Source organism: Cebus imitator, unplaced genomic scaffold (assembly GCF_001604975.1).
Source record: "Cebus imitator isolate Cc_AM_T3 unplaced genomic scaffold, Cebus_imitator-1.0 Scaffold155, whole genome shotgun sequence".
In the NCBI taxonomy this organism is placed as follows: domain Eukaryota; kingdom Metazoa; phylum Chordata; class Mammalia; order Primates; family Cebidae; genus Cebus; species Cebus imitator.
The window spans coordinates 111,778-125,128 of NW_016107470.1; the positions used below are offsets into that span (position 1 = coordinate 111,778).

Below are 13,351 nucleotides of genomic sequence, written 5' to 3' on the forward strand. Positions count from 1 at the left end.
ACTCATCATGCAATAGGCACAGTGCCGGGCACTACAGTGATGAACAAAATAAACTCGGTTCTTGCCTTTTTGAGGCTTATAGGCAGGATTTGTATATATACAAAAAAGTTATAAACATATTATGCTAAATGCTATGATGGAGGAAAAACAGGTGTTGAGTGAGAATAACGGAGGTACCCTTTCTTAGGACTGAAGTTGAGGGTATACAGATGTATAGAAATGGGTGGTTCTTAAGAGTTTCTCAAGGGAAGTACCTTTGAAGCTAAGACCTTAAGCATAGGGAGGAGTTAACTAGGGGGAAGGTGGAAGGTAAAAATGGTCCCGGGAACATCATAGAGGCCAGAAATAGACCCACTCAAATGTGCCCATATGATTTTTGACATAGGCATTTCAGAAAAGAAAAGTCTTTCAGAAAAGGAAGGAAAGTCTTTCAACAAACAGTGCTATAGCAATCTGACATCTGTAGTTAAAATAATGAATCCTCCTAATGTTCTGTCTTATGCAAACGTTAATTTCAAATGAATCTTAAATCTAAAATTAAAAAAAAAAGACAACAACTATAAAATCTTAAGAAAACGTAGAAGATCTTTAAGAGCTAGGGCTTAGAGAAGTCTAGACACAACACCAAAAGAGCCATAAAAAAAAAAAAGATGAACAATGTGGTCTTCATCAAAATTACACTCTTTTTTTTTTTTTTCTTTAAAAGGTCTGGAGGCTCAGGGGCAAGAAAGAGCTCAATATATTTGAGCAAATGAGTTTTTAAGAGAGGGAAAGAACAGGTTGGGCTGAAGTGAGAGATAAGCAGAGGCTAGGTTATGAGACTTGCTTAGTCCTGCTGGTCATAGTAGGAAGACTAGGTTTTCTTCTAAGTTAAAAGTCACTAATAGGTTTAAGCTCATGAGTAAAATAAAATAAATGATTTTTAATTTTTAAGTGTTTTGTTTATGCGTAGGCTTCCTACTATCTTTAAAGAGAGGGAGCTCTGGGCTTCCTTAGTTTATTATCATGGGGAAAGGACCCTGGATATTCCAGGAATAGTTCATTCAGCTTTCACAAAGAGGATTTCACCTGGAAGATATAACCAGCCCTTTGAATTAAAAAGTACATATATTTTTTCCACTGTTTAAAGCAGAAAGGAGCTGGGGATGGTTGTACAGGCCTGTAGTTCCAGCTACTTCTGAGGCTGAGACAGGAGTTCGTGGCTATAGTGAGCTATGATTGCACCTGCGAATAGCCACTACATTCCAGCCTGGGCAACTTAGGGAGAGCCTGCAACACCCCTACACCACCACCACCAAGAAGACAGAAAGGCTCAGCCATGCCACATGGAAATCTCCCAGATTTTCTTGTGTTTTCTTAAGAACATACAAGTTCCTAACTTACTTAAGATAAGCTTTAAAGAGGTCAAATATCTGACCTGGAAAGGGCTTTCCAATTTGCTGTCTGATAAAAGCTCTCGCAGTGTTAAATTTATGTTACCAACACAGCATATGCACCTCAACTGAAAATGGGTATGGGAAAAACTGTAGCAGAGACTGAATTTGGAGTTTGAAAAGACGGAATCAAATCAAAACCACAATATCACCTCATACTCATTAGGATGGCCACTACTAAAAAACAAAAACAAAAACAAAATAAGTATTGGTAGCATGTGGAGAAACTGGAACCCTACATTGGTCAGGGTTGTTGGTGAAATGGTAAAATGGTACAGCTGCTATACAAAATAGTATAGAGATTCCTCAAGAAAATAAGAAATAGAACTACCATATGATCCAACAATTCCACTTCTGGATAGATGTCCAAAAGAACTGAAAACAGGAACTTGAAAAGGTATTTGTACCCCCATGCTTACTGCAGAAATATTCACAATGACCAACAGGCAGAAGCAACCTAAATGTCCATTAACAGATGAATGCCTAAGGAAAATGTAGTATATACATACAATGTATGCATATATATTTTAGGCTAAAGAAAGGAAATTCTATCACATGCTGCATCATGAATAGAATCGAAACTTGAGGACACTATGCTAAGTGAAATAAGCCAATCACAAAAAGCCAAATTTCCACGCCAAATACATGCAATTAAAGGCATAGAAACAGAAAGCAGAAAGGTTGGTGCCAGGGGCTGGTGGGCAGGGGTAACACAGAGTTGTTTGATGAGTATAGAATTTCAGTCAAGTGAAATGGAAAAGTTCTAGAGATCTGTCATATGGCAATGTGCAGTTAACAATAATAAAATGTACACTTAAAAATTAAGAATGTAAATCTATGTTATATGTTTTTTACCACAATTAAAAAAAAAAAAAAGCAGAAGTAGTATTTACAGGGCTCCAGTCACACTCAAGGTCAAGCTGCCTTATGTTGTTTTCCTTTAGTGGAAATAAACCTCACTTAAGCTTTTCCCTTTTTAAAAGAGGAGTATCAGAACATTCTCTCCTTTTTTATCATCACAGAATCCCCTGATGGAACAAGCAGATCCCTTTTATGATTCTTCAAGACTTCCGCTGATGTTCACCTACCCATGCTAGACAGGCAATTATTCAGGTGCAGGGAGGGAATAGGGGCACCTGCAGTGAAGATACCCTTTAAAAGTAGGAAATGACCGAAAAAGCCTGTTGCCATTCTGTTGAGGAATGCCTTTGAGAACAGCAGTATAGTCACAAACTGACCAATGACAGGCTACACCAAGGAGACATAGCCTTGACCCTTGGCCAGCAATGAGGTAGAGGCAGAAGGGAGGACCACTGGCTCAGCCCCACCCATTTCCCCAAGAGGCTTCTGCAGCCTTTCACTAATTCAAATGCCATCATCAACCACTTCTGCCATGTTCAGCTGGGAAAATGCAACAGGCCAGGGAAACATTCCACAGAAGGGACTTAAACCTCCCATCTCATGCAAAGGTCTTGTCTTTCCCCCTTTCCTTCTGAACAGGCTCTGATGGCAAGGTCTCAACCCCACCACACTAGGAAAAGCGCCAGACTGTGGGACCTGCCAGAGAAAAGGCTTCACCTCTAACCCAGGCCGGAAAGGTTGGGCTCAAGCCAGAGACACAGGATGAAACCATGTCACAAGAAGACTGGGTTCCAGAGCCTGCAGTCTGACAGCATGAAAGTGCCAAAAGTGAAGAGCCTGCAACGAGGCCCTGGGGCATTACTAAACATTTAGCCTCCTGGGGCAATAACACCTAATGAGCAGGGTCTGAGGCAAGAAGGAAGCCAGAAGGCAAGAATCTCAAATGCAGACAGTGAACCCTGGGGCCCAGTTATAGAGGGGAAAAGCCTGTTAATATGTGTGTCATACTAAAGCAAAATTAATTTACAAACATGTGTTTGAAACTCTGAATAAGCAGGTAGGGAGACGCAAAAACAAAATGTTTTAGCCATCAAGGGAAGAGAAATAGTCATTAATGGCAAAATATTTACTGTTTCTGATTTAAGGAATCTGAAATCTCAGTGACATTGCATTTATTTGTTCTATACTACTTAAAAATATATAAAAACTATGTGTTGGTATGAACTTACATAGGTTTGTAAACACTTTCTAACCACCTCACTATTCAAAGTGTGGACCCCCGGCCAATTGCAGCAGCATCTGCCTGACTTGTTCAAAAACAGGGGCATCTTGGGCCCTGCCCTAGACCTACAGAATCCATCTGCAGTTCAGCAAGATCCCCAGGTGATTTGTAGGCACAGTGAAATGGGAGGAGAACTGGTTTAGCCTTTATTTTTCCCCATTACCTTTTATCTGAAGTGACCTACAGTAATGGTTCACAACCTTGGATGATATTTCTTTTTTGAGATGGAGTTTCAATCTTGTTGCCCAGGCTGAAATGCAATGGTGTGATCTCAGCTCACTCACTGCAACCTCTGCCTCCCAGGTTCAAGCAATTCTCCTGCCTCAGTCTCCTGACTAGCAAGCATGCACCACCAGGCACAGCTAATTTTTTGTATTTTTAGTAGAGACGGGTTTCGCCATATTGGCCAGGCTGGTCTCAAACTCCTAATCTCAGGTAATCCACTCGCCTCAGCCTCCCAGAGTGCTGGGGTTATAGGCATGAGCCACTGCAGCCAGCTGGATGATTATCATAATTACTGCCTAGGCCCCACCAAAGACCAATTAAGCTACTCTCTGGGTGTGGGACCTGAAAAGAAGTACTTTTAAAAGCTCCTCCAGGAGATGCAACTGCTACATTTGAGAGTTATTGGTCGATTCCAGTGGTTCTCAAAATATGGTCCTAGACCAGCAGCATCACCATCACTAAGGAACTTGTCAGAAGTCCCTTGTCAGAAGTTTTTCCTTCCCTCCTTTCTCTCTCTCTCTCTCTCTCTCTCTCTCACACACACACACACACACACACGCACACACTTTGTGACTATGCTTTTTAAAAAAGAAACTCAGTAAAACTTCAGGTAATTCTCATAAAGCCCGTATTCTGGTATCTCTTTTGCACAATATATTTGGTACCGGAAATAAAAATATTTATGTCTTAGAAGGGTTAGTTAAAATTCACTTAAAAATGTGGATGCTGATGGAGTCCCTAAGGGTCAAAGCAGACAAAGGATGAGAAAACTATTAGAATGGTAAATATATTGTTCCTTCTGGTTCGAGTTAGTGTTTGAAAAAAAAAAAAAAAATACTGTCCTTTAAGTGGTCTGCAAACAAGTGATGCTCTATAGGGCCTACCTGATAGCAATGGTACAGTAGTTCCTCCAAATATGATAATATAGTATCCCAAGACTCTCGCAGAGATTTTGATTCAGTGAATCTGACATGGGGTCAAAACATACATTTTTAACAAATATTTTCAACTGATTCTTGTCCTCAGCAAAATTTGGAAAACACACTGTCTTCAAAGACTCTTATTCTTGCGGTGGCTCTAGCCTGTAATCCTAGCACTTTGGGAGGCCGAGGTGGGCGGATCACAAAGTCAGGAGTTGAAGACCAGCCTGGCCAACACAGTGAAACTCTGTTGCTACTAAAAATACAAAAATTAACCGGGTTTGGTGGCGTACGCCTGTAGTCCCAGCTACTCGGGAGACTGAGGTGGGAGAACCAGCCTGGGTGACAGAGTGAGACTCTGTCTCCAAAAAAAAAAGACTCTTATTCTGTAAGCCTGTAAGCCACTGTTTCTCAAAGTGTGGCCCTGGACCACTGGTGTCAGCATCACCTGGGGACTGATTAGAAATGCATGCTCTTGGGCCCCATGCTGAGATACTGAATCAGAAACTCTTCAGGTAAGTCCAGTCATCAGTGTGTTAACCACTGCATGAGGCCACTTTCAAAGCTTACATCTTTTAAGTAAAAACTATCTGCTCCTATTCAAACACCTAATTTTTGGTAAGAAGCCACTCAATTTGAGTCTCCGTTTGTGTCTTTCATGTGGAAGCATGAAAGGGCATAATGAACAGTCTTTGGCTGTAGCCATGAAATATCCATGCTGACAGAAACAGAGTGGAGCACACTGCAAACAATGAAAGCAGTTGTACTAGCGTGATGACGGCTTTTAAAAATATTACACAATTTTACTTTTATTGGAATGACAATCTAACAGCAACTATAAACACAAAGAAAACACTAAGTATCCAATGTGATGAGACTTGTTCCTCTTCCTAGTTGCTATCTTTTCCTTCTTTTTATTGAAAGAAAACATATTTGCCACAAAGGTATGAAAACCAGATCACAGTTCCATAACCTCCAAATGCAAGAGAACTGCTTGAAAACAGGTGAGCACAAGACAAAGGGCATTTATAACACAGGACAGGCTTTAAAGGGCTCTTGAAACCACCAAAACGAAATGCAAAGTTTTGTGTTTTCAGCAAACATGCATTGCTCAAGAGAGAGGTTTTGCAGCCTTTATTAGATACCCCAAAGAAGCCAGACCCAAGGACGGTCAACAACCTCTGAATTTCCATGCATTTCACTGAACACAGATCTAGACAAAAGTCCTATTAATTTAATCTTCTATGATATGAAAAAAACAAACAAAAAACCAAGATTCTCTTACCTGGAAACCTTTTGCTCTGGCCTTAAAAACTGCTTGCGAGAACTGGAGACACATCCACCATAGCAGAGCTTGGAGATAAGCAAAGTAGCAGCACTAGACAGACCAAGAGCCTGGGAACCGTATTTCCATTTTCATTTCCACTTGGCCTGGAACCACCCCTGGGATTCTGGGAATGTTTCTTAAATGCTCTGGGCCTCAGATTCTTCATGTCCAGACTAGGACAGCCCTAATGACACTTCCAGGCCTGACAGACATTCTATGATTATGCTCTTCTAAATCCTGGGCCCACAGGGAACACAAGGCTCCCTTGAACTGACGTTGCTAAATAAAGTTAAGACCATATGGGATGCTGTGTATGAGTCAGCAGGACACAGGTCTTGCCTCACAGGACCCAGCTGTGCAAAGGAAGCTTCTCTGGCACAATGATGACTAGTCAGAGAATTCCCGCTGCCAATGCCAGAAGAGATGCTAAAACACCTGGGCTCTGTTTTCTCCTCTAACTTAGCTCCCAGTGTGGCTACTTTTTTTCCCATCCGTTACAAATTAAGTTTTCTATTCCCTCTCTACATACTAGTACTAAATATTCAGCAATAAAGAAATGCATGAGAGAGAAGGTAAAAAATCAGCTGTAATTCCACTACTAGCAACGTTTTGGAGTATTGCTTCCCAATTCTTCCTTGTGCTTACATAAGCCTGTATGTACCTATACATTTTTTCCAAATGTTCCTTTATAACTTTTGACTTCATATCAGTCATCTTCCTAAGATAATAAGCACATCTCTCTTTAATGGCTGCATAGTACTCCCTTTCATATTTGTGCCATTTGATCTTCCTTTATTGTTAAATAGATTGCTTCTTCACACTGCAAACACTTTATCTTTGAGATAGAGTTTTGCTCTTGTCGCCCAGGCTGGAGTGCAACAGTACAATCTCAGCTCACTGCAAACTCTGCTCCCAGGTTCAAGTGATTCTCCTGCCTCAGCCTCCTGAGGGGCTGGGAGTACAGGCATGTGCCATCCTGCCTGGCTAATGTTTGTACTTTTGGTAGAGATGGGGTTTCACCATGTTGGCCAGGTTGGTCTCAAACTCTTGACCTCAGGAGATCCACCTGCCTTAGCCTCCCAAAGTGCTGGGATTACAGGCATGAGCCACTATGGCTCACACTGCAAACACTTCGATGAGCATACTTTTACATATAGCTTTCGGTACCTGTCCAATAATTCCAAATATTTGCAATAATTAATTTTAAATGGGTAAATTACAAGAAGTGAATTTGTGAGATGAAGAAAACAGAGCCTACACATAATAATGGATAATGTCAGTTTGTCCTTCAGAAAGTAGGTATTAATTTATATTCTCGCCAAAATGTTGTAGGAGGGCCAATGGAACTAGATTCCATTCCTAAATTTATTGCTTTGAACATAGTAAACACATCCTCAAAACAATGTATCAAAAATGTCTGCATACTATTAATTTTAATATAACAACTTTAGGTTTTTAACATAGGATTCTACCTTTTTCTTTTTCTTTTTTTTTTTTTTTGAGACAAAGTCTCGCTCTTGTCCCCCAGGCTAGAGTGCAATGGGTGATCTTGGCTCACTGCAACCTCAGCAATTCTCCTGCCTCAGCCTCTTGAGTAGCTGGGATTACAGGCACCTGCCACTACACCTGGCTAATTTTTGTATTTTTAGTAGAGATGGGGTTTCACCATGTTGGCCAGGCTGGTCTCAAACTCCTGACCTCAGGTGATCCGCCCATCTTGGCCTCCCAAAGTGCTAGGGATTACAGGTGTGAGCCACTGCACCCAGTCCTACATTTACTTTTCATTTCTGGCTCAGAGCAGTTTATATTTTATAAAACTCAACCTCTGTATATCATATGAACATTAATTATGAAGGTTAATTTGCAGATAATTTTTGAAATTCTCTCATCCAGAAGTCTAAGGATTGAAAATCCCTAACTTACTTAAAGTATTTCATTATCCGTTACATTATATGCAGCCTGATGTGTAAAACAATTAGTTGAAATAGAGATGTGAATAAACTCCAGACTTCTGTCCTAAGACAAGAGGTCATTGTATTGCGAGAACAGACTGAGTAGAGAACAGAGTTGGACCCAAGGTAACCTGTGGAACAAGCATTCCTTTATCCTCTAAACAGAGGATGGATCTAATGCATGGTACTTACACACACATCCAACACATGCAGATGCTTAGGGAAAAATGCCAGTAAGTCACAGAAGAAACTTCTAGCTATTCCTGCTACTGTGAGGCCGGGTTTCCCAAATTAGTATGATGGAAGCAGAAATTAATACAGCCCACTATAGATTATATAAAAAGACAGAAAAATTTTCAGGGATTTTGAAGCCATGAAACAAAATAGATTTTTTTCAAAAGGAAGAGAACAAAGAATATAAGGGAAAATATAAAATGCACACATATTAACACACACACACTTATTTTGGAGGTGCTCTTACAGAAACAAAACCCCATTTGTAAAGATATATGTATTATTTTTAGTGTTGTATGACCATAAAATTCTTAATTGCTATGCTTTAACAATTGAAGGGGCTCTGAAAACTGAGTCCAAATCCTTCCTTTCACAGATGAGGACTTTCTGCGAAGTAACAGAGGTTAAACAGCCAGAAGAATATAGTCACACAAACCAGTTAGTGGTGGCCCTGTTGCCTTATATAGAGGTAGAAAGAGAAGGCACATAACAGCCTTTTTCCTTTGATAGAAGTAGGAGGAAATGGAACTCTCTTTTCTGCATTTCTTCTCATTTCCTATTAGTCTTCTGCCCCTTCCCTCCACTGCTTTTCTCCGAGCCTTTAATAGATGTAAAATAAGCCAGTTACTGGAATTCCAAACCCAAGGACTGTAACATTTCTTTATTCATTTCATTAGCCGGAACATTGGGCCTCTGTTAGGGATACCTTAAGATTGGTAAAGAGACTGTGGACAATACTTAGGGTTTAGAAGTCTGAGTGGTCCCTCTCACCCTAAGCACTAGCTAAAACAGCTCCTCCAGACAGCTGAGGGTCTGGTGTGTGCCACTCTAACCTGCGTATTTTACAACACTGATATGCAGAGTTGGAGTTCCCTGAAACACACACTTCCTGACATCCTGCCACTCAAGTTGTGCCCTGTGGTCCAGCACCACCAGCGCTCTGTAGCTAATTAGAAATGCAGGATCTTAGGCCTCCATCCCAGACCCAGGAGTCAGGATCTACATAACAAGAGTCCCACATTAAGGTGTGAAAAGCACTGTTTTAACAGAGAAATTTAAGCCATGTTTCCCTTGCTGGAAAGTAAAACAGGGATCACACTAAAAATGTTCCATTCCACAGATTTTTATTTTTTGATCTTTTACTTTCACTTTGCAAGAATAAAATCATATACATTTATTTGGCTCTAATAAGCAACGAGGCCAATCCCAAACTCCAATGCAGCTGTCAACAGAGAAAGGTAGATTTATGTATTTAATTTTAACTCAGTTTAATTTGCACTGAACTTTTTGCAAGTCGCTCTGCAATGAAAATACTGGGATTACATATTAATAAAACAGTAAAGTATTCCCTCCACCTTTATACAAATTTCATATTAACGCTGGCAGTAAGGATAGTTTTATTCTATTATATTTGGGATTGCAAGGAGTCACACAGAGTGGCACCTTCCCCCTCTGCTCGGAAAAACACAGGACTGCAGAATTTTCTCTCTTTAGGCTTTTAGACCTTTCAATCCTGTTTTCTCATTCTAAAAGGGTAGTGGGGGTGAGGCAGAGATGCTGCAATATAGAGCCATCCCTCCAAGCTGCATCCTAACCGTCACCCCCTGGGTCACACCAAAGGAGGTGCACAGGTAGGGAGGGGGAAACGGAAGCATTTTACACCTCCCTGGTTGGCTGCTGTGGTGAATGATGGTCAAAAACAAGATCGATACCAGCTTAACACATAGCTCACAGTGAATGAAAACCTTGATGGGCCTTTAAGAAGGAAGGTCAGTCTTCAAGCTCCAACAAGCCATGCTATGGTGAAAACTACTGAAGTGTCAAAACTACTGTTCTGTGCCAGAGTGAACAAACACATGCTTCCGTTTTAACAGCTCATTAGGAAACCTGCTGTAGTGTGTAGCTATAATCGGGCACCACTTAACTTAAATCTGTAAGTTGCATTCCAGGATATTACTGGACCAAATCCACACTCTGTAAATCAGCTCACCTCAGTGACTGAAGTCAGTTGTCACAGATCTTTACAATTTCACCAATTTGCTGGCTCCTCATTTAATTTTCTTCTATGCTTTGAGCCAGGGTGACCACATAAGGTGAGGTCCAAAATGAGATGCTTTTGCTGGTGTTAAAATGTTAAGTAAATGGGACATAGGGACAAGAGACATAAACCAGGGCAGGCAAACTGGGATATATAATCTCCCTATCTGTAAAGAACTAAGGGGAAAAAAAACGGAGCAGAAAGGGAATAGCAATAAATAGAAATACTGGGAGACTGCTATGAAGACACTCTAGAAACCAACTATACAATACGGATCATATATATATATATATCCCTATATGCCAGGACACTCAACATATTACCTTATTTACGAGATACAATAAAAACATATACCATGGGTGCTAAGAAAGGCTGACAGTAATGTGAGATGTCAGATGAAGCTGTTCTCAGTATCACCACCACTTAGTATAAATGCCAACAAAATGATTTCTGGAAAGTCTCCTAATAATACAATCTCAAACATTCTCCCTGGAACTGCATTTGACATGCAGGTACACTGTTTTCCTCAGTTTAACTAGAGCCTCATCCCTGGATTATCTACATGGTTTCAGAACAAAGAGTTTCCCAGCTTCTATTTTAAACCAAACAAGACAACTGACATGTCCACGGCTTTATAATTTTACAGTGTTTTCACAGGCATTATCTTACATAAGCTTCAAAACAGCTTCATGAGATACACTCCTCCGCAACAGATAAAGAAATTGAAGCTCAAAGATGTGAGCTCCCCTTGGCCTGTGACTCTGTAACAGTACTTCTTATACTCTGCCTTTGTTCCTATTATGTTGCTCTTCCCCACTGGGCTTTAAGCTTTACAAGTGCAATGATTATGTCATTTTAGTTCTCTGACAGCCTAGGATATCCAATGTCCAAAATTATTTTAAATTAATTATAATACTTATTTTGAATGAATGGATAAATTTCATAAAAAAGGATTTGGTATATTTCTATTTCTGTGTCTGTGTTGCCATTTAATGACCCAGAGAAGGCAAATCTTATACATACACAACACATTTTTAAAATATGTTGAGGTGATCCTATTAAAGAAGAAATGAGAAACTAACTACTATGCAGTTAAAACAATTTAAAGGAAAAGAACCGGCCACGCGTGGTGGCTCACGCCTGTAATCCCAGGACTTTGGGAGGCTGAGGTGGGTAGATCACGAGGTCAAGAGATCAAGACCATCCTGGCCAACATGGTGAAACCCTGTCTCTACTGAAAATACAAAAAATAGCTGGGTGTGGTGGTGCATGCCTGCGGTCCCAGCTACTAGGGAGGCTGAAGCAGGAGAACTGCTTGAACCCAGGAGACGGATGTTGCAGTGAACTGAGACTGCACCACTGCACTCCAGCCTGGCGACAGGGCAAGACACAGTCTCAAAAAAAAAAAAAAAGAAAAAGAATCCCCAGAAATGGTAGTCCCTCATCTGTAGACTGGCTGTGTGTGAGGTGCACTTGAGAGCAGAGGGTTGCAATGTACTGGGTCAACCGGGTCCTTCAGTATTCTACCTGATTGCCATGGACTTCAACAATATCTCTATAAAAAACACTTTCTCAAATCTACCCACTGAAGATCTGGGATTGGGGCTATTTCATATCTCTGCTATATATAAGTATGAGCCAGAAGAACTGAGGTTATTTGGCACTTTCTTTAGTATTTATTATTCTGAGTCAACAAGAAAAATACAGCTCAGGACATCTAATGAGACTCTGGTGAGAACTTTGGCTCCTAACGTTCTTACAATGCTTCTCCTCATTTGACACTATGGATACTCACAACTATACTGTTTTCTCAAGACCACTCCCCTTAAGGCAAAGTGAAACTTTAAAAAGACTGGGGATTAAATATATTTTTGAAAAATGAAACTGTCTATAAAAACTAGTTTGAAACCTGATCAATGATAAAGGCAGAGAAAGAGACCAAAGAAGTATGAAGTGAGACTTCTTAACGTTTCTGCTTATTAATTATTTCTCATATTTTATAAATACAACACAGTACAGTTATTTATAATGCCAAGAATTGTAAGACATCTTTATGTAATAATGACATATCTTACCCAGAACTTAGTTGTCTAGTCACAATAATTACAAAATTAATGAAGACAGAAATAATCAAATAAGTAAATAAACTACCAAAAATACTATGGATGAATTTATCTTATACAGAAAGCTTAAGTCCATACTCAGTTCTAATTAACTTTGGATGTCTCCCTGCCCCTTCCCCATACTATAGCTTAGGCCAGATGACAAAGCCATGGGGAGTGCTTCTGAAAGGCCTAGTAACTCAAAGCCAAATTCCTATATCAAGGGAAGTGATCTTTTAAATGATGTTTAAGGGGTGGGCATGGTGGCTCATGCCTGTAATCCCAATACTTTGGGAGGCTGAGGTAGGCGGATCACTTGAAGTCAGGAGTTTGAGACCAGCCTTGCCAACATGGTGAAACCCTGTCTCCACTTAAAAAAAAAAAAAAAAGGATTAGCCGAGCATGGTGGTGTCCACCTATAGTCCCATCCCAGCTGCTTGGGAAGCTGAGGCACGAGAATTGCTTGAATCCAGGAGGCAGAGGCTGCAGTGAGCTGAGATCATGCCACCACACTTCAGCCTGTGTGACAGAGACACACTCTGTCTTTAAAAAAAAAAAGTTTAAAAAACAAAAATGATCAGGCAAACTGCTCTGTAAACTGCAGAGTTGCTAAGAACATTGTTATTATAGCACAATACAATAATATTATTGAAAATAATGAACCCAACTTACTGAGAGAAGATTAAATCATGTTCAATATATTTTAAAAAGTCTGAAAGCATATAACTTTGGAAACTTTTCAAAAGGAAATTATCCAAGTGAGAGAGGCATACAGAAGATATAATTAGAAAGAGAACTTGTGTACCACTGGGAAAGCTTAGCTTTCTAGAATAGCTTATTTTCTGCCAGAAACATAACCTACTGTAATTCTTTTAATAATAAAATTTGAAACAATTTATTTGTGAAACAATTTATTTAGTTATTTTAAATTTTATTTTATTAAAAGATTTTTTTTTTTTTTTTTTTTTTTTTTTTTT

General features: G+C 39.9%; 1 protein-coding gene across 5 annotated transcripts in view; it reads right to left on the reverse strand.

The window, feature by feature from the left end:
* The window catches only part of KANK1 (KN motif and ankyrin repeat domains 1), a 238,518-nt gene that overhangs the window by 89,596 nt on the left and 135,571 nt on the right, over positions 1-13,351 (reverse strand). The window lies entirely within an intron of this gene.